This window comes from Mandrillus leucophaeus, unplaced genomic scaffold (assembly GCF_000951045.1).
Source record: "Mandrillus leucophaeus isolate KB7577 unplaced genomic scaffold, Mleu.le_1.0 Scaffold301, whole genome shotgun sequence".
NCBI lineage: Eukaryota > Metazoa > Chordata > Mammalia > Primates > Cercopithecidae > Mandrillus > Mandrillus leucophaeus.
Window position 1 is genome coordinate 1,909,262 of NW_012103155.1, and position 22,849 is coordinate 1,932,110.

The 22,849-nt window shown below is 38.0% G+C and overlaps 1 long non-coding RNA gene across 1 annotated transcript; it reads right to left on the bottom strand.

Moving 5' to 3' along the window:
- Nucleotides 1-363: 363 nt before the first annotated feature.
- On the bottom strand, nucleotides 364-22,849 carry LOC105544589. The gene is made up of 2 exons (XR_001006790.1): nucleotides 22,729-22,849; nucleotides 364-3,045 (listed from the first exon to the last, which is right to left on the bottom strand). It is a non-coding gene; the product is annotated as an uncharacterized LOC105544589 (long non-coding RNA).

Below are 22,849 nucleotides of genomic sequence, written 5' to 3' on the forward strand. Positions count from 1 at the left end.
TTTTTTCTGAGACAGAGTCTCACTCTGTTGCCCAGGCTGGAGTGCAGTGGTACAATCTCAGCTCGCTGCAACCTCCGCCTCTGAGGTTCAAGTGATTCTTGTGCCTCAGCCACCTGAGTAACTGGGATTATAGGTGTATGCCACCATGTCCAGCTAATTTTTAGTAGAGACGGGGTTTGCTACATTTCACAGACTGGTCTCGAACTCCTGGCATCAAGTGATCTGCTCACCTTGGCCTCCCAAAGTGCTGGGATTACAGGCGTGAGCCACCACGCCCAGCCTACTGCCAGATTGTTTTACATATGTTATTTTGCAATTTTAAATTATGGGGTGAAGAAAAAATGAGAACCCAATGGTATGTTTCTTTTTGTACTTTATTATTTAATGAGAAATCTCAAAGGAGACCTCTAAATATCTCTCATCAAGCTTAGTAAAATTTTTCAAAATAATAGATTAAGTATAACATGACTTTAAACTGCACATAAAATTACAGAAGCTTTTCTCCATGTTTATTTTATGACTACTTAAATTTTTTGCTAATTTTGATATGTTCACATTCTTATTAGTCATGTTTCAGGTATATATGGAATATAAGGTTCATTATTATAAAAGTGGATATAAATCTGTATTTCAAATAAACTTAAAATTTTTAAAAATATTTGATTTGACTTCTTTCCAGAAGTAATTTAATAGTCTTTTTTTAAAAAACCTCACATTATTATTGACAAAGAGTTTAAAATATGAGGCTTTAGCTCTGTTCTTTTCTTGTGGTTGGCTTGTGTTCGTATTATTAATATTATCTTCAATTTTTAACTTTGTAGTAGGAATATTTTTCAGCTACCTGTTCATTTCATGAGGTTACATTTTATTAAAATGGTTAAATCTGTGTGAGGGGAACATGTTGATTGCAATACACTGCAATCCACTGAATGGATGAGGACTCCTATGGTAGAAACTGCTGACTTTCAGCCATAATTTGTTTCTTCTTCTTGAGCACATAACCAGGCTACATTTCCTGGCTTCCCTTGTAGTTAAGTGTGACTCTGAGACTAAGTCATGGCCAATGGAGGATGAACTTCAATAATATGTACCACTTCCAGTCTGGTCCCATAAAAAGCCTCCTAGAAGTGATTCTCCATGGTTCTTCCTTCTTCCTGCAGGAAGCAATGCAGATGGCTATGCTAACCATAAGTGGAAGTTGGCAGAGCCTCATCTGAGTGATGGCATGGCTTGAGCTGTCCTGCTGATCTCATCACCAGAATGGCTACCTAAGCAAAAACTAACTTTCTATTGTGTTGAGCCATTACCTGCTTGGTCTATATGTTACTGCAGCCCAGCCTGCCTGAAGTGATGCTACCCCTATCATACCCTCAGCACTTTGAGCTCTCAACCTTCTTTCAGGAAGACTCACAGTCCACAGGTGGCGGGTGAGAGGTGACTGTCACCCGGTGTGGACACCTGGTGTCATCCAGATTTTAACTCTTAGTGAGGCTTTCTTTCCTTCTTAGTGTTTAGCTTAAAAGTCAATAGAAATAGAAGTTCTAGTAAATTTTTCCTAGACCCTTGGATTTGTTACACTTCCTTTAGCAAACTATTGCTTCAAGAAACTTGACTCTATGAGTTTTACATTTCTTCACTGGGCCAACTTTGTAATTGCTATAAAATGACAGTGTAAGTAGGAGTTTGGCATTGGTAGGGTTGCATTCTTCCGTAAGAAGGAAAAAAAGAGATCTGATTCTCATTCCATTGTCCTGGCAACAGAAATAAAAGCTGCATGAAATATGTAACTTTAATGTATTTTTCATTGCTCATGTGCCCTTTTATGGGATTTCCTGACTGACTTTCTCTATTCCATAGGGTCCTCTGCTGTTAATTTGACATATGCAAAGTGTTTCTGTGTTGCTACCATTTTATTTCTTTTTTAAAGAATGAGTGATGGGAAGTAGAGCTCCACCTGAGTTCCGGTCCCATTTGCTGTGAGACTGGGCAATGTGATTCAGCCCAGATCTGACTCTTTCTCATTGGGGTTAGTTTTTGCTTGCGAAAGAATGTTGCTTAAGTTAGCCCTATTCCTGCCTTCCCACCCATGGAATAAATCACCAGTGCAGAAGAGAGTGGCAGTCCAGTTGGTACACTGCCACTAAATAGTTTCATCCTATTTTCCTGGCCCCTTCCCCACCTGCCCATCTTCATCTTATACAAATGGATATTAAGCAAATCTATGAGCATCCGAAGCAGACGGCACTTTTAAAATCAGCAGGGCAGGCTGAATTTCTACCCTCTCGTTGACAGAATTAAAACTGATGAGAAAGTGAAACATTACTTCAAATGTTTGCTTAAGGATGGGGAAGTTGGGCCCAACCCCTCCGTATTGCCAAATGTTACATGGAGCATCGTAAAATCAAATTCTCACATCTCGTTGTCCTCCCATTAGATCACATTAAACTCTGGCAATGAGGCCAGCCCGCCTTGGTGGTTTTCTGATTTGTGGTTTGCTCTTGGCTTTCCTCGTAGGCTTTAAAAATGATTTTATTTTGCGAACAAGTCAGTGATAGTCAGACTCTAGAGTAAACTTGCCTGAGCCAACATTTGCAGTAATAACATTTCACATTATCAAGAGTTTCCTGAAGGACTGCAAAGAATGAAAACAAAGAAGAGCTTTTCTGGTAGTGGTTGTTTTTCTTCAGATGCTGGTAACCTCCCGCGTAGAGAGGCTATGAATTTAGGCTTTGAAGAGCTCCTCACAAGCATCTACAGTTCCTTGCCTTTAAGGTGAAACTAGAGAACTGGAACAGATTTGGGTTTTCTTGTTTTCTGGCTTGCTGGATATGTAACTGATTCTCCCTTTTCCTTTTCTTGGGTGGCTTTTCTGATTATCTTCTTCGATCTTTCATGGCGTGGGAGCTGGAGGGTAGTGGGCTTGGCAGAGGTTGCCCTGGGTCAAGGAAGGGAAAGTTCAGTTTAGGTAAGTCCAGCTAAGTATTCCAAATAAGGACTTTCTCAATGCTCCTCATAGTGTTTTTCTCCAAAAAGTATTTATGCTGCCTGTATAAAGAAAATGAAAAGTGATCTTTAGAATAAAGCATACAGCTGATTTTTGCAGTACTTTGATGCTGATAGGGATGATGAAAATGGTGATTATGTTATGATTCATTAATGAAAAATAATAAGTAAATGAGCTTATGATATTAAAAATGAATGTCAGCTAGGTACACATTACCTTGAAGTGTTTTAAGATCAAAATATTTTTTTATTGTTTATTTTTTAATTGTGGTAAACTATGTACAAGAGTCATCATTTTAACTTTTTTTTTGAGATGGAGTTTCGCTGGAGTGCAATGGCATGGTCTCAGCTCACTGCAACCTCGGCTCACTGCAATCTCCGCCTTCTGGGTTCAAGCGATTCTCCTGCCTCAGCCTCCCGAGTAGCTGGGGTTACAAGTGTGCACCACCAAGCTCGGCTAAGTTTTTTGTTATTATTAGTAGAGGCAGGGTTTCACCATGTTGGCCAGGCTGGTCTCGAACTCCAAACCTCAGGTGATCCACTCACCTCAGCCTCCAGGCGTGAGCTACCTCAGCCAGCCCATTTTAACCATTTTTAAGTGTACAGTTCAGTGGTATTCGGCACACTCACACTGTTGTGCAACCATCACCACCACCCATCTCCAGAACAATTTTTGTTCTTGCAAAACTGAAACTCCATACTCATTCAATAAGTCCTCATTTACCCCTGCCTCCAGTCCCTAGTAACTACCATTTTACTTTTGGTGTCTATGAATTAGACTACTCTAAATACCTCATGTAAGTGGAATCGCACAGCATTTGTCCTTTTGTGACTATCTTATTTCACTTAACATAATGTCTTCAAGGTTCACCCATGTTGTACTATGTGTCAGAATTTTCTTGTTTTTAAAGGCTGAATAATATTGCATTGTATGTTTGTACCACATTTTGTTTGTTCATCCGTGAATAGACTTGGGTTTTCAGACTCACTTTTATCAGAGAGCATCAGTAGGATTTGAATGTCAAGGATTGATGTTCTGAAAAGTAGAACTTGAATAATTACGCAAATTCTCTCAGTTTGAAATTCTTTTTTTTCTTTTTTTATTTTTATTTTTATTATTATTATACTTTAAGTTCTAGGGTACATGTGCATAACATGCAGGTTTGTTACATATGTATACTTGTGCCCTGTTGCTGTGCTGCACCCATCAACTCGTCAGCACCCATCAACTCGTCATTTACATCAGGTATAACTCCCAGTGCAATCCCTCCCCACTCCCCCCTCCCCATGATAGGCCCCGGTGTGTGATGTTCCCCTTCCCGAGTCCAAGTGATCTCATTGTTCAGTTCCCACCTATGAGTGAGAACATGCGGTGTTTGGTTTTCTGTTCTTGTGATAGTTTGCTAAGAATGATGGTCTGTAGGGACATGGATGCAGTTTGAAATTCTTATAAGCCAAGCCAGACTAATAAAATTATATTGATCAATTTACCAACATGTATTTACTGAATATCATGTCTTTTTCTATTTTTATTTTTTAGAGATAGGGTTTTGCCATGTTGCCTGAGCTGATTGTGAACTGCTGGGCTCAAGCCATCTGCCTGCCTTAGCCTCCTGAAATCCTAGGATTACAGGCATGAGCCATCACACCTGGCCACCTTTTTATATCTTTAATAATATAGTCTTTTTTAATTACAAGATATAGCACTGCAAAAAACTAGACAATATAGAAAAATATGAAGACATATATAAAGGGAACTTGAAAAATTATAGTCATGTTAATACTGTAAATATTTTGTGGATATGTTGTACCAAAAATGATATTGATCTAAATATAAGCACTGTAGCTATAGATCGTGACTTTTTGAAACTTATATAGAACTGGGAACATATTCACATGCTTGCAAACTGCTTTTGTTAATTAGCAATATATTTGGGACATATATAAATATAGTTTTATGTTGGTTGCTTTTAAACATTTTAAATTGTGGAAGCTTTTCTTCATATGAACTTTCAGAATATTAATTTATAAAAATAAGAACTTTTCTAGTTAAAGTGGACAAGGGAAGTCTAGAGCTCACTGGCTCAACACCTACAGTTAATTGCAACAGTTTTTGAGGCACCCCTCAGAGACTCCACAATTCTGTTATGGGTTGAATGTATTCTGTAAAAAGATGTTGAAGTCCTACCCCCCAAGTTCCTTGAATGTGACCAAATGCTTACAGGGTATTTACAGATGATCAAGTTAAGATGAGGTTACCAGGGTGGACCCTAATCCAACATGATTGATGTCCCTACAAAAAAGGGAAATCTGGATGCAGACACAGGTACATGGCATAGGAAGACTGCCATGTGAAGATAAAGGCTGAGATCAGAGTGGTGCATCCACAAGCCAAGGAACCCCAAAGATTGCCAGCAAATGCAAGAAGTAGGAGAGAAGCATGAAAGAAATTCTCCCTTACAGCCCTCAGATGGAACCAGCACTGCTGACACCTTGATCTAAGAGTTCTAGCCAACAACCATAAGACAATAGATTTCTGTTTTTCTAAGTCACCTAGATTTTGGTACTTCGTTATGGCAGCCCTAGAGAAATGAATATAGACTTCCAAAAACATGACTTGAAACCACTACTTTATGTCAATATTGTAAAAGTCTGCAGGTATTCCCCTGTATGGAAGTATATAATGTACTAAATCAGTCCTTATCAATAGTCAGAATGTTCCAGTATTTTAAAGTATGATCCTGTGAACACCCTTTTAGGTAAATCTTTACATCTGCCCTGTTGTTTTCTTAAAATAATTTGCCAGAGGAGGAATTGTTGGATTAGATAATAAGGATATTCGAAATTTTGATATTACTGCCAACATACTCTCTAGAAAGCCTGTACTAAGTTATTCTCTTAGCTATCAGGTCTAAGATTACATATGTTTCTCTACATCCTCCCTGGATACTGTCAGTCTTTTTTAAAATCTGAATTTAGTTTTAATTTTTACTAAAGGAATATATGAAGGTATTTTAGGTAAGTAAATTAGTTTTACACAACATAGAAACTGACAGTCCTCGCTTCATCCTTCTCCACCTCTGTCATTCCTCAGTAGCAACCACTTTCAATTCTCATAGCTATTTCTTCTGTTTTTTTTAATACTTATATTTCTAAATATCATGCTTATATTAATACTTTTAAATTTTTTCAATTTTAAATATTGTTCATTGACTTACTATTATGGAAGATTAGAGCTCTCTAATATATGCCCTCCCCCATATTCCCAAATGATTTACATCACAGTTTTGGTTAAATCAGTATTCAGTTTACATATTATATATTATTGTGGCTATATTTTTTATTTTGTTTTTTATTTTAGATGGAGTCTCACTCTTGTCACCCACGCTGGAGTGCAGTGGCATGATCTCGGCTCGCTGTAACCTCTGCCTGCCAGGTTCAAGTGATTCTCCTGTCCCAGCCTCCTGAGTAGCTGGAATTACAGGCACCCACCACCATGCGGGGGTAATTTTTATATTTTTAGTAGAGATGGGGTTTCACCATGTTGGCCAGGCTGGTCTCGAACTCCTGACTTTAAGTGATCCACCTGCCTCGGCCTCCCAAAGTGCTGGGATTACAGGCATAAGCCACTGTTCCCAGCCCAATGATTATAAATAGTATTTTTCAGCTGAGTCATATAGAATACTATATTTATTTTTCTTAAGTCTCCCTGTCCAGGATTAATCATTAATTCATTTTTTCTTTGCTTAGTTTTTGTAAATGGATTACTAATTTCTATGCAAACTCTCTGCCCAAAGTCTACATATTGTTGCAATGAATTTTAACACTGTCCTGTCAATTTAATTTTTTTAATTTTTTTTGAATTATCCTTCCAGTAATCATTCAACCTTCTGTACCTTACTTTCTAGATCTTCTGCACATTTATCATTCTGGATTTTCCTTCACAGTAATCCCAGGGATTTCCTTTGCCTCTCTTCTGTGTTGTATCTCCTGCTTCCTGGATCCCATATCTTTCTGTTTCTTGATTTACTACCTTGCTTTTTTGGAGTTTGTTCCCACTGAGGGAGTAACAGAACCTTCCACTTATTTTAAACTTCAATGAAAGTGGTCTTTATGATTCATCAGAAGTATCATATAGGTTTCTGGTGGTAGCTTCTGTCAGTTTGCTGAAGAAAATCTTTTCTTATCAAGAGTGATCATTAAGCTTTAGTAAGTGCCTTTTCGTGTGTATTTAGGTAATAATGTAATTTTTCTTTTTTAAGCTCTTGGTGTAGTGAATTACACTAAATGACAGACTAATGTTTCTCTATCCCAGCATTTCTGTGAAAAAGACTGCAAGTTCATGCTATAATTCTCTTAATGCACTACTGAGTTAAAATGTCAATATTTGGCTCTCTGATTGTCTATTATTGGTGTATAGGCATGCTTGTTAGTTTTGCACATTGATTTTGTATCCTGAGACTTTGCTGAAGTTGCTTATTAGCTTAAGAAGGTTTTGGGCTGAGATGATGGTATTTTCTAAATATACAATCATGTCATCTGCAAACAGAGACAATTTGACTTCCTTTCTTCCTATTTGAATACGCTTTCTTTCTTTCTCTTGCCTGATTGCCCTGGCCGGAATGTCCAATACTATGCTGAATAGGAGCAGTGAGAGAGGGCATCCTTGTCTTGTACCGATTTTCAAAGGAAATGCTTCCAGCTTTTGCCCATTCAGTATGATATTGGCTGTGGGTTTGTCATAAATAGCTCTTATTATTTTGAGATACATTCCATCAATACCGTTTATTGAGAGTTTTTAGCGTGAAGGGCTGTTGAATTTTATTGAAGGCCTTTTCTGCATCTGTTGAGATAATCATGTGCTTTTTGTCATTGGTTCTATTTATGCGATAGTTTATGTCCCAGAAAGAGAATAAAATACCTAGGGATACAACTTACAAGGGATGTGAAGGACCTCTTCAAGGAAAACTACAAACCACTGCTCAAGGAAATAAGAGAGGACAGAAACAAATGGAAAAACATTCCATGCTCATGGACAGGAAGAATCAATATTATGAAAATGGCTATACTGCCCAAAGTAATTTATAGACTCAATGCCATCCCCATCAAGCTACCATTGACTTTCTTCTTAGAATTAGAAAAAACTACTTTAAATTTCATATGGAACCAAAAAAGAGCCCGTATGACCAAGACAATCCTGAGCACAAAGAACAGAGCTAGAGGCATCATGCTATCTGACTTTCAACTCTACTACAAGGCTACAGTAACAAAAGCAGCCTGGTACTTGCACCAAAGCAGATATATAGACCAATGGAACAGAACAGAGGCCTCAGAAATAATGCCATACATCTACAGCCATCTGATCTTTGACAAACCTGGCACAAACAACAATGGGGAAAGGATTCTATTTAATAAATAGTGTTGGGAAAACTGACTAGACTATGCAGAAAACTGAAACTGGACCCCTTCAATGTGTAAACATTATACAAAAATTAACTCAAGAGGGATTAAAGGCTTAAATGTAAGACATAAAACCATAAAAACCTAGAGGAAAACCTAGGCAATACCATTCAGGACATAGGCATGGGCAAAGACTTCTTGATTGAAACACCAAAAGCAATGGCAATAAAAGCCAAAATCGACAAACGGGATCTAATTAAACTGAAGGGCTTCTGCACAGCAAAAGAAACTATCATCAGAGTGAACAGGCAACCTATCGAATGGGAGAAAATTTTTGCAGTTTAGCCATCTGACAAAGGGCTAATATCCAGAATCTACAAGGAACTTAAACAAATGTACAAGAAAAAAAAAAACACACAACCCCATCAAAAAGTGGGCAAAGGATATGAACAGATACTTCTCAAAAGAAGACATTTATGTAGCCAACAAACATATGTAAAAGAGCTCACCATCACTGGTCATTAGAGAAATGCAAATCAAAACCACAATGAGATATCATCTCATGCTAGTTAGAATGGCAATCATTAAAAAGTCATGAAACAACAGATGCTGGAGAGGATGTGGAGAAACAGGAATGCTGTTACACTGTTGGTGGGAATGTAAATTAGTTCAACCGATTGTGAAAGATAATGTGGCGATTCCTCAAGGATCTAGAAGCAGAAATATCATTTGACCCAGCAATCACATTACTGGGTATATACCCAGAGGATTATAAATCATTCTGCTATGAAGACACATGCACATGTATGTTTATTACAGCACTATTCTCAATAGCAAAGACTTGGAACCAACCCAAATGCCCATCATGTTAGACTGGATAAAGAAAATGTGGCACATATACACAATGGCACGTATACACTATGCAGCCATAAGAAAGGATGAGTTAATGTCTTTTGCAGGAACATGTATGAACCTGGAAATCATCATTCTCAGCAAACTAACACAGGAACAGAAAACCAAACACCACATGTTTTCACTCATAAGTGGGAGTTGAACAATGAGAATATATGGACACAGGGAGGGGAACATCACCCAGTGGGGCCTGTTGGGAGTTGGAAGGCTAGAGGAGGAATAGCATTAGGAGAAATACCTAATGTAGATGATGGGTTGATGGGTGCAGCAAACCACCATAGCACATGTATACCTATGTAATAACCCTGCACCTTCTGCACATGTATCCCAAAACTTAAAGTATAATATAAAAAATTCCAATATTTTGGGGGAGATTTTTGCCTCTATTTGTCTTTGGGTTTTTTAAATTTTTTTGTGGGTTTCTTTCTTTCTATTTTTATCTGGTTATGGTACACTGTGATGTTAAATTTGTAGAATGAGCTGAAAACATTCCATTTTTTTCTATGTTCTGTAAGAGTGTGAATAATACAGGAATTATCTGTTCTTTGTAAGTTTAATACAATGTGCCCAGAAGATTGTTTGGGAATTGTGTCCTTTCTAGAGTTTTGATTTCTTCTTAATTTCTTTTATAGTTATTGGGTTTTTCAGGGTGTCAGCTCATTTTTGAGTCAACTTTGCTTACTCAGTTTTTTCTACTACATTATCGATTTCAACTAATTTTCAGATTTGTTTGGCATAAACTTGTATTTGAGTTCTTATGATTAAACCTTTTTCCCACATCATTTTATTTATTTATTTATTTATTTTAGGTTCAGGGGTACATGTGTAGGTTTGTTATGTTGGTAAATTGGGTGTCATAGGGGTTTGGCATACAGATTATTTTGTCACCGAGGTAAAAAGCACAGTACCAATAGGTAGTGTTTGGATCCTCACCTTCCTCCCTCCCTCCACTGTAAAGAAGGCCCCAGTGTCTGTTGTTCCATTCTTTGTGTCCATGTGTACTCAATGGCTAGCTCCCACTCTCATTTATAAATGAGAACATGTGGTATTTGCTTTTCTGTTCCTACATTAGTTTGCTTACGATAATGCCCTCCAGTTTCATCCATGTTACTGCATATGAGATGATTTCATTCTTTTTTACGACTGGATATATTCCGCGGTATGTATGTGCCACATTTTCTTTATCCAGTTTATCACTGATGGGCATTTAGGTTTGATCCCATGTCTTTGTTATTGTGAATAGTGCCATGATGAACATACACGTGCATGTATCTTTAAGGTAGAATAATTTATATTTCATTTGGTACATACACAATAATGGGAATGCTTGGCAGAATGGCAATTCTGTTTTACGTTCTTTGAGAAATTGCCAAACTGCTTTCCAAAATGGCTGAACTAATTCACATTCCCATCAGCAGTGTATAAGGGTTCCCTTTTCTCTGCAACCTTACCAACAGCTGTTGTTTTTTACTTTTCAGTGATAGCCATTCTGACTGGTGGGAGATGGTATCTCATTGTGGTTTTGATTTGCATTTCTGTAATAATTAGCAGTGTTGAGCATTTTTTCATATGCTTGTTGGCTCCATGTGTGTCTTCTTTTGAAAAGTGTCTGTTTATGTCCTTTGCTCACTTTTTAATGGTGGTGTTTTTTTGCTTGTTAATTTAAGTTCCTTATAGATTCTGGATATTAGACCTTTGTCAGATGCATAGTTTGCAAATATTTTCTTCCTTTCTATAGGTTGTCTGTTTATACTGTTGACAGTTTCTTTTGCTGTGCAGCAGTTCTTTAGCTTAATTAGATACCATTTGTCAATTTTTGTTTTTGTTGCAATTGCTTTTGGCATTTTTGTCATGAAATCTTTGACACGTCCTATGTCCAAAATGGTATTTCCTAGATTATCTTCTAGGATTTTTATAGTTTTGGGTTTTACATTCAAATGTTTAATCCATCTTGAGTTGATTTTTATATATGGTATAAGGAATAGGTCCAGTTTCAATCTTCTGCATATGGCTAGCCAGTTATCCCAGTAGCATTTACTGAATAGGGTGTCCTTTCCCTATTGCTTGTTTTTGTCAGGTTTGTCAAAGATCAGATAGTTGTAAGTGTACTCCCATTATTTCTGGATTCTCTAACCTATTCCATTTGTCTGTGCCTCTGTTTTTGTACAAGTACCATGCTATTTAAGCTCCTATAGCCTTGTAGTGCAGTTTAAAGTCGGGTAGTGTGGTGCCTCCAGCTGTGTTCTTTTTGCTTAGGATTGTTTTGGTTATTTGGACTCTTTTTTGAATATGAGAATTCTTACATCCACATTTTATGTCTCCAGTTTTCTACTCACATATGTTTGTACTGTGTTACTACTGTGTTTTGGGATAATTTTTTTATCTCAATTTTCAAGCTTAGTTATTTGATATTTATATTTTTCCATTCTTCTATCTAGTCTATATATTTAATTATTTAAATCAAGAGTTATATTTTAAACTTCTAATTATTTCTAAAATAATTTTACCTTTTTCAATACCATACCTGTTCTATTTTATGGATACAATATTCTCACATCTCTCTTGTGTGTGTGTTTGTGTACACGTGGCGTTTGTGTTTTCTGCTGTTTCCTTGATGTAGCAGATATTCATTAGTATCATTTTCTGCATCTTCTTTGGTGAGAGAAAGTTCATATTGCTGAGTCATGCATCACTTCCATCTCTGCTATCATGCCAGTAAGTTTCTATGCTTATTGACCAAGCCGTAGGGTAGCCAGTGAAAAAGGCTAAATGAAATCCACAGGACAGGTTTTCTTCTCCTCACTAGGTAGGATTCTCCTCAGTGGAGAAGCCAGCCCTGTGGTGAGAATTCAATGGAACGCAAATGTTCTCCTACTCTGCCATTCTGAGGAGTCCAGCAATAGGTCTTTTTTCCAGACTTTCGCATAACGAATTCTCTAATCTTTTTTCTTTCCCATCCATGACTGGCCAAGCCATTAGCTCTTTCCCATGGACTGCAGATTGAAACCCTTCTCTCTCTCCTTTCAGGGAAAGTGTAGAGCCAGATGCACTATTTAAGTTTGCTCATTGGGTGCACTTGCTTTCTCAAGTTGCCTGCTTGGCCCTCTTCCAAGCGGTACTTTCCTTCTTCTCTCTCCCCGCCTTTCCTTTCTCTTCTAAAGCTTTTTAATAAACGTTCACTCCTGCTTTGAAGCTTGCCTTAGTCTCTAATTCTGCCTTATGCCACTCAGTCGAATTCTGTCTTCTGAGGAGGCAAGAATTGAAGTTGCTATGGACCCATAGATAGGCCACTGGTAACTTGGTGTAACTCCGATCTCTTCCACCGCTAACATATTTGGTGTCATGACTTGGATACTTTCCTAGTGGAAAGCCGCTGCTGGACCTTCCACCTAGAGGGCAAATGGGCTTCCTAGTTTTTACGTTGCATGCCACGTGACTTCTTAAACATACATTTCCTGTTATTCATGCACTGTGGTTCTCTGCCTTTGTGCTGCAGCAAAGGTGTGGGCTCCCGTGCAGATATTCTCTGAGGTTTATATCTGTTTCTACCAGCTCAAGTGACCTTTAATCTTTCCTCTGCTTTTTCTTTCAACTAAAATTGGCTCTTAAGAAAAAAAAAAGACAAAAAAATGCATAAAATTTTGCTCATTGAACATATTGCTTTTTCTGATTGTCCTTGTATTGGGCTACTTACAATTGGGGTTTTAATATGCAGCAGTTCAGTTTTGGCTGGTGTCAGCTACAAACCAGGCTGACATTTTTTTCTTCTTTTTCAATTGACTAGTTATAGGGAACTCCTCATAAGGCCATGTGTATTAGTGTGTGGCGAGTTTGCAATGTAGCAAGAGTATTTGTTAAATACGTATTTCCCAAGAGGGAAATAGCTTGCTCTGATAATTTTAGGATTTTCCTATCAACACTTGCTGGAGTGCCTGTATAGTATCTGCATCTGTAACAATTTAAAAATCATTAGATATACTGGGTCATAAAGCCAGAGCTTCTTGAACTGCAGCCTAGACTGCTGCAGAGCCTTCTCTTATTCTGGGCCCTACTCAAAACTGGCAGCTTTAACATGTACTCAGTTTGGTAGATGATTGCATTAATGGCCCCACTTAATGGCTGCCATGTATCTATACACTTTGACTTGTAACTTTATAGTCCCTTTCTATCTGTTGTTGGGCGTAGCAATGAGGCTTGCATTGGTCAATGGGATAACAGATAACTTGACTGAAGAAGAAGCTGAAAAAGGTCCTGTGTGTTTGTATCTTTTTCCAAATCCTGTACAGTATTAGGTTGCTGGAAGATATGACACCATGTGTGAAAGAGCTGAGTTTTCCCAGCTGGGACTATCCCAGAATAGTAAGTCCCCAGTTGACTGATATAAAAATAATAAATGAGTTTCATTTGAAGCCACTATATTTTGAAGTGGTTTGTTTTATAGCATTATTAAGGTGATAGATGACTGATACAATTGGTGGTTGGATAGGAGGAGCACACTCAGATGCCTCATTCATACACATTGCCTTCTGAATGGAAAGACACTACCAAATACTGCCTTTTTCATAGTTGTAGGGTGTTCAAGGCACAGTGTCTTATCTTTCAACTTTGGAGATTTCCCGGCATAACCTCAGAAAATTAGGCTCCTGGAATGCGCTCTGAAATGTCTTCCAAATTTTCAATCTTTTTAGCTGACACTGCTGCACACCACTGGCTCACATCTCCTTTTTGCCTTCCAAACTCTATAGGAATACATCTGATTGTCAGATTCTAAATAATGTATAAAACCTAAGCTGCAAAAGAGTCTTGCACATGTAATATTGAACTTTCTAGAGCTTGACATATGGGACCAGAATATAGAATAGAAAGAGCCATGAATAGATACCAAATACCAACAGACAATATTTATCCATTCATAACCTGCAACTTGAGAAAACACTGCTAGACTGAATCCACCTTTCCAGCCTTAACATTCACTTTTCTTTATGTGTCCTTTTCCTTGGTCAAACAGAATCATTCTTCTCTGTATGCATATCACACTAAGCAGTTTTCTTTTTTCAGCTCTGCCTATTTAAATCCTGTTTATCTGTCAGGGTTATCTCAAAAATCATTGGCTCTAGTTAGCTTTCATGGATACTGTATTAGTCTGTTCTCACAGCGCTATAAAGACATAATTGAGACTGGGTAATCTGTAAAGAAAAGAGGTTTAAGCAGCTAATGATTCTGCAGGGTGTGCAGACTTCTGCTTCTAGGGAGGCCTCAGGGAGCTAACAATTATGGCAGAAGGCAAAGGGGAAGCAGGTACATCTTCACATGACTGGCAGGAGAGAGAACAAAGCAGAAAGTGCTACACACTTTCAAACAATCAGATCTTCTGGGAACTCTATCACAAGACAGCACTAGGAGGATTGTGCTAAACCGTTAGAAACAACCCCCATGATTCAATCACCTCCCACCAGGCCCCTCCTCCAACACTGGGGATTACAGTTTGATATGAGAGTTGGGTGGGAACACAGAACCAAACCATATCGGATACCTCCAGAAAGAGAGGCTTTTTCTCTCCTTTAAAATTCTTTCATGATTTGTACTTCTTTCACCATACTTCTCTTATTTCACCTGGCATTACTGTAATATTTTTACATCTCTGATCACCTTCTTCTATTGTAGAAAGACCTTGGGAATAGGGATAAATTTCTTAATTACCTTTTTATCTCATGTCATGCTAATAAAATGTTTTAGACAATATGTATTCTCTATAAATATTAGTTGATATGAATTGAAATATATTCACAGACAATGGTAGGTGTTGTGCTAAATATTGAGATGAATATGGATGGTACTCACTCTCAAGGAGCTTACAGACTGCTCACATTAGACAATATTTCAGCTCTGTACCTTCAAAGAGGACAAAGTTTATAATACTTTAAATGGGACCACAGTTAGTGAGTTGAGTTCTCTCACAGCCTACTGGGATAAGATTTGGCAGGAGAAATGTAGGTAGTAGTAAGGAAACTTATTCTTATAAAGCTCATTTTTAATTAATAAAGGTTTTGCTACAAGAAGTACTTCACCAATAAGAAAGAACTAATAAAATATTCACAAAGCTGCTTTATTTCCCAGCCAGTCCTAGCTTAAGCACAGTCAAAAAGAAGCTTTTTGGCTACATTACTTACCATAGAATATACCTTGTCTTCTTAGTCCCTGCAGAACGTGCAGCTTCCTGGTTCATGTTATTCTCACGTTCCATGATATGGTAACTTGTGACATCCCTTCCTGCCTTCTCTTTCACCTTCCAAAAGAGGAGGCTACTGATTAATTTTCACTCCAGGTGGGCTATCTTTAATTGAGTTAGCTGTTGACATTCATGGGATTTTTCCTTTGCCATGTTCTATTAATAGGAGAAAATGGGTGGAGAAGAACCTTATGTGCCATATTCTATTCAGATATTGGTTATGCTTTAGGAAATGGAAGAAGCCAAGAAGGAAAGGAAGAGGTGTAGTCTGTGGTCTCTGAACCCAGCAGACTGTGGATATATAAATTTCTCTACTCTGTAGGCCTGAGTGAGACTGATGTTTTGCAGGCCCACAGAGGATGATCTTCTCTATATGAAAACATAGATGTCAAGTGTTGTATTCAGCCGTGAGAGATGACTGCCCTCTGTTGTTTCGGAATTAAGAAAGTGGAGACTGAAAAAGCTTGGTGCCAATGGAAAAATCAACAAATATAGCTGTCACTGAGGAAAGCAGTGCAGCAAGATTTTGTTTTACCCTTTGCCAACCTCAACTCACCAATGTGCTGGCTACATATGTTTAGAATTAGCAAGCAGTGTTTTATCCTTCATTTCCCCATTCCCATCCCCCACTTTTTCAGTTGCTTATCCAAAATGGAACTAAGCTTACAGGCTTCTTGGAGGTCACCCACCCCTCAATACAGGTGCAATTGAAACAGCTCCCTCCTAACTTAGCTCTTCCCTGACCACCTTGCTCTCTGACTCTCATTAGGTCTGGAGTGATTTTATTTTCATAGTTCTCTGGAGGGCTAATGAGCTTTTAAGAAACACCTGCAGCAACTCCAGATTCTACACAGTGACTTAAGTTTTCAGAGAATGTTTTAAAGAGTATTTTGTTGGGGGGCAAATTCCTTGCCCAGATAAATGAAATTGCAGCCATGAGAGCAACTTAATCCAACATCCACATTAACTCTTTTTTTTTTCACTGATATGCCCAAACTCTAATGCCTTCATTTCCCCTTCATTTGCAACAGCAAAGCCTCCTTTACCAGAAAAATAAATGTGCAGTTGGCAAGAGCTGAATAGAGGTCTGCTTAAATGATTTTTAATTTATGTTAAAATGCTAAGAGCAGTTTTCCAGGTCCCCATTGAACACCTCACAAAATGAAGTTTTTCAAAGCCTACCTTTAAAAAAGGAACTAAAAAATTTTAAAACATTCTCTTTAGCTGCCCCAATTGTATCTTTTATTCCTGCCCTACTGGGATCAAGCAGCTGGTTAGGAGTTTATACTCACTTCGTCTTAGTGCTCTGGTCTGAAAGTTAGAGACCTGTCTTCTATTCCTGCCTCCAAACAAAAAGTTGTGTAAGTTTGAGCTTATCATTTGCTCTCTATACTTCCTTCTCTCATAGAATGAGTGGTAACTTAAATGTAAAGTATATAAAAAACCAAAACCACTTATGAGAAAATACTTAGATTTTCTGGTTGCTTTTACATTTGTAACATGTATTATTTCTTTTGATTGGCATCTGCTTGGAAAGAAACCACCAAGTAGTTGACCATTCAGTCTTGTCAACTCTTTTTTTTCCATTTTTTATTTTAAATTCAGGGGGTACATGAGCAGGTTTGTTACCTGAGTATATTGCATGATGCTGAGGTTTGAGTACAATTGATTCTGTCACCCAGGTATTGAGCATAGTACCCAATACTTAGTCTTTCAATTCTTGCCCCACTCCCCCCTCCCCATTCTAGTAGTCCCTGGTTTTTGTTGTTGCCATCTTTTTGTCCATCAGTACCCGATGTTTAGCTCTCACTTATAAGTGAGAACATGCAGTATGTGACTTTCTGTTCCTATGTTAATTCACTTAGGATAATGAATTCCAGCTTCATCCATGTAGCTGCAAAGGACATGATTTTGTTCTTTTTTATGGCTGTGTAGTATTCTATGGTGTATATGTACTAGATTTTAAAAATCCAATCCACTGCCGATGGCCACCTAGGTTGATTCCATGTCTTTGCTATTGTGAATAGTGCTGTGATGAACATGCAAGTGTGTATGTCTTTTTGGTAGAAAGATTTGCTTTCTTTTGGGTATATATCCAGTAATGGAATTGCTGTGTCAAATCGTAGTTCTGTTTTAAATTCTTTTGAAAAATCTCCAGATTACCTTCCAAAGTGGCTGAACTAATTTATATTCCTACCAATGCCATTAAAAATGGCATTCTGCTCTCAGTTACAAGTCTAGGAAAATGTCTGCAGCTTTTCCTGGTATCTTTCCCTTACAGTGTCTCCAAGCCTCTCCCCAAGTTAGCTCCAGGACCTAGGGGAAACAAAGTGTTCTCCCTTGGCCTGGGTTGCTCAGATCCGCAGTGGAAAGATGAGTCATGGAGAAAGGCTCTCTGCCTCTCTTACCTACTGGGGATTCACTCATTTTTACCAGTTCAATGCTATCATGGGGGCTCTTTGCCAGTGTTCTCCTCTCTGGGATCTGGGGTGTCCTTCATAATTAATTCTGATGGATTCTTGTTTTTCTTTGTGAATTAAAGCTCACAAAGTTGATCTTTGTGTACTATATTGCTATTTTCAAGTAGCCTAGGTGTGCTAAAAGCCTCTAATCGACCATCTTGGAAAAAAAAAAACCTGTCAACTCTTGAGACTCTTGATTATTGATTATTATGGCCTAATTTTTAAACCAGGTTAACTTTTGTCTGCCACTTAGTATGAATCAAGGTAAAAACTTCAACAATTTTTTTATCGCACAAAGATCTAGTCATGGAGATACACACCAGGACAAGTGTTTCAAGAATAAGAATTATCTCAAATGTTCAAACTAGGTCATAAAAGTACTACGAAATAGTTAATTATCCAACGCATTTTTTAGTTAGGTTTCAAAATTTTTCTAGTACTGTGCTAAAGTTCTGAAGGAGATGCAAAACTCACATAAGGCCTTGTCATTATGTAACTTACAGTTTACTTGTGGGTACAAAATTGTTATGTGTGCATACATGTGTGCATGTGTAGATATAACACAAGTGGCCCATGTTAAATGAGGTATGCTAATTTCAAATGTAAGCAGCTCAGAGAAGGAAGACAGCATTGGAAGTTTAAATGATCATGAAAATTTTAGACTTTGGATGGATGACGGAGGAGAGAAAGGGAATTCTAGAATGTGAAAACAATATGAAAGGAAGGAACTCTATGGCCTAATTGTCAACTCAGTAGGAGGCATGCTCACCTAGATGGCTCAGATTTAAAAATCATGCCAAATTGAACGTACTAACTTTTTTCTGAAAATCTCTTCTTCTATGTTTCATAATTCAGCAGGACCCTAGTATTTACCTAATTTGTTAGCCTGCCCAGCTAGGTGTCATCCTAAACTCTCCCATTCCTACTACTTCCTTTCTGTCATTCTTTCTCTGTTCTGGCGCTGCTTTTTGAGAGCTCCCAGGATGCTCGTTACCTCAAGGACTGGAATAAGCTCAAGATTGTTACTGACCCCACCTCCTACTAATTTAAATTCTTCTCTCTTATTATCTCCCTTTGAGAGGCTTTGCCCTTGAATTTCTCATCTTGGGCTAATGTTTTCAAATTCGTTAATTGATTTAGATTGACTACCCAATTCTAATCAGGTACTTCCTTGAGTTAAAACTTCTGGTTTAATTTCCTAGTTTCCTCACAAGACAGTTCATCTCTGTTCAGCCACAATAGCTAGGATACCAGAAACTGGTTAGTCTAGGTTTCTTAATCCTCTCTTGTTTATTCCTACTCTGTCTGCCTTAGTTTAGGGGTTCATAATCTTTTGCCTGGTGTGGTAGTTTGAGCTAATATGTTCAACAAGTGTTCATTCTCTCTTTCCTCACTCTATGGGTAGAGAATCCTACTGTGTCCTATAGACACTGAGGTTGGCCATGAGACTGGCTGGTGGCAGGTGCATAGAAGGGATATTGTGCTAGCTGTGAGTAGAGGCTTTAGGAGATATTGCCTGTTTCTTCCCACTCCACTACCTCCCTGCACTCCTGCCTTCCACCAATAGAAGAACAGAGAAGACACTGCTCCTTCATCATGAATTTTGAAATGGAAAACCCATGGAGCACACAGGAGTCTGCCTATGTAGTGTGGAGCCAAGCCAAGCCTGGCCCAACCCAGCCAAGCTAAAACTGACCATGACTGACCCACAGACCTGTCAGTAAGAAGCAAATGTTTGCTGTTGTAAACCACTAAGATTTTGAATTGTTTAATAAAACCTGACTATATTCCTGAATTTTTATAAAACCTCCTACCTCATCTTCCCAGTCTTACCTTCCTCCCATCTACCCTTCACATTAGATTAAATACAAATTCTTCAATAGCTCCAATAGCTCCAGTGTCCCACAGGATAAAAATCCAAAATGGAATAAGAGACCCTTCCTTGCCCACTCTCACCTCTATTTCTGTCTTGCATTTTCAGCTCTAGTTATACCTACCTACCTAATGTTCCTGTAATTCACAATGCTTTCTCTCAGTGTCCTCTTCTGCAAATGCAGTCAACTGTTTCAAATACCTTTGCCCAGACCCCCTCCCTCTCCCACCTGATAGATGGGCTGATGAAGGGCTGATAAAGCCCTTTCCCCTGCAAAACTTACAAGATTTAAGTGTTGCCACTTCTGGAGGGCCTTCCCCCACTCCCCTAAACTCTCAAAACTATTTGCCTAATTCCGAGAGAGCAGACTTTGTTTTGAAATAGATTATTTTTATACCTCCTTTTCAAAAAAGCTTGATTGTGAACAATTTCCTGATAGCAAGTTGGTCTTTTCATCTTTTTATTCTCAGGACTTAACATTTGTTTCATGCATATTTTAGATACTCAATAAATGATGCTGTGGATATTTAGCTGATTTTGAAATTTAATCTGCTTAATGTTCTTCTACCTGGTTGAACCACTTTGACTTAAGATACACGTACCATGCATTTGGATTACCTTCTCTCTCACCAAGGTGTTACTTCTGGAACTATACTTGAAACATTAAGTGGACATAACCATGTAAGCAATGCCCTGATCAACAAATAAAGCATTCCCAGCATCCTTCTTCTCTTACCAATCGCTACAAACACTTCCCAGAAAGTAAGTATTTTTCTGACTTCTGTCACCATAGGTCGGTTTTGCCTATTTTAAAACAGTATGTAAATGGAAATAGAGGGTATGCCCACTTTCATGCCTGGCTTTTTTCTTACTCAACGTTGTAATTTGTGAGATTTATTCAAATTATTGTGTATAGCAGTAGATCATTTTTATTGCTGTATTGTCCTCCCTAGTATAAATATATCATAATTTTTCCATTATACTGTTAATAGTTACTTAGGTTGTTGCCAGTTTTGGGCTCTTATGAATAAAAGTGTCACAAACACATTTTTATACATGTCTTTTGGTGCACATATGTGAATTTCTGCTGAGTAAAAACCTAGGAGTTGAATGTATGGTTCATAGGGCATTTTATGTGTTCACCTATGGTAGATACTTCTAGACTTTTCTCCAAAGTGACTGTACCAAGAGTTCCTCTTGTTTTATATACTTGCCAGCTCCTTGTCTTGTCAGTCTTTTTACTTGTAATCATTCGGTTGGACACGTCGTGTCATTAATTTGCATTTCCCTGATGACTAATGACATTGAGCACTTAAAAAAATATGTGGCTTTTTCCCTTTTTTTTTTTTTTTTTAACCATTTGGATATCTTCTTTTGTGAAATCTCATTTTTCTTTGGGTTATCGTTTTCTTATTTGTTTATATGAATTCTCTGAAACCAATTTGTTGGTATTTTGGTATACCATTTTTTTTTGCTTCTACCTTCCCAAGACAGATTGGTCTGTAATTTTCCTTTTTTATTATATCCATGTCAGCTTTTAGTGAAGGATATTCTGGTCTCATAAAATGAGTTGGAAAGTGTTCTCTCTTTTTATATTCTTTGGAAAGTTTAATGTAAGGGTGGTGTTATTTCTAATTTCTTCTCTAGGAGTCAGTGAACATAGCACACGAGCAGATGAACCCCGGAATCAGAGTGCTCGGACTGAATCCTCACTTGGCTACTTTCTTATCATGTCAACCTTGGAAAAGATACACAATCTATTTCTGCCTCAGCTTTCTCATCTATAAAACGGGGATAATAAAAATATTTACTTTCTGAAATCTTTGTCAGGATCTTTGAGTCACATGTAGAATTCTCACTACCATTTCTGGCACACAATAGGAGTTCAATAATTATTATTTATCCATTTATTCAATATTTTTGCATACAGTGCAGTCTTATTGAAGCTGAAGCCATGTCCTTCTTACGGTGTTGGTTCAACAATAAGCATTCCATGGGTTGACGAAGTAAGTGGAATCTTTCAAAGCAATGCCAAAATCAAATTCTTCTTTATACTTGGCCTTTCCTCAGGGATATTTTTTTTCTTTTCCTTTTTCTCTATTTTGTGAAATGTCAGGGAAGAGACATAAGAAGCTTTCTGTGGAAATAGTACCCAGAGAAAGACATGGATCTTAGTCATGGTACTTTTTTGGGGTTTTGGCAATGTCCTAGGTGGGTGTGGGTCCACATGGCAAATATTCCAGTGGTTAGAGGGGAGTTTGGACTTTTGATTTTTACTGCCTGGTAACTAACCTCAGAGATCTTTGGTTTTTCTTTTTAACAAAAGGAAGTCCAGTCTTCCCAGGGTGCGGTTTGAATTCCTGATTTGGTGGTTGTTCCGGGCTCTGAAAATTCTATGCAGTTTTAAAACAATAATAGTTATTGCTATGCAAATGTCCCCCCCCCCCCCTTTTAGCCTTTGTGTCATTAAAATGCCACTCAAGTGGAATGTTTGTTTTCAACTGGCTTATATCTCAGATTTAAGATACGTGGATCTCTGATGAACTCTGAAACAATTAATACTACATCTTCATCAGAAAAGCCACAGAAATTAGGGTTAAACAGGTCTTGTTGTGGTTTTCTCTTATCTTTTTCCAGCTTTACTGGTTTCTCTGTCTGTTCTCCCTATGTCTTCTCTCAGTCTGCTATTTTGAGTTTGAGATGAACTATCCCTTCCAGACCTCCCCTATCTATCCCCACCCCAACATATGCACATTCCTCCTCTTGCACAGTTCCTGACCTATAGTCCTTCATATAAGCGAGGAAAAAATAGAAAGATAACAACACTTCTGTGGATTCGCGTAGCTCACATGTGTCTGGTCTCCTGAGGAGAAATCGCTCCACTCAATAAATCCCATGATCCAGCCACAGAAATCTTTGCCATTTCAAAGAATAATTTTCATGATTCTGTGCTTTTGCTTAACCTCAGTT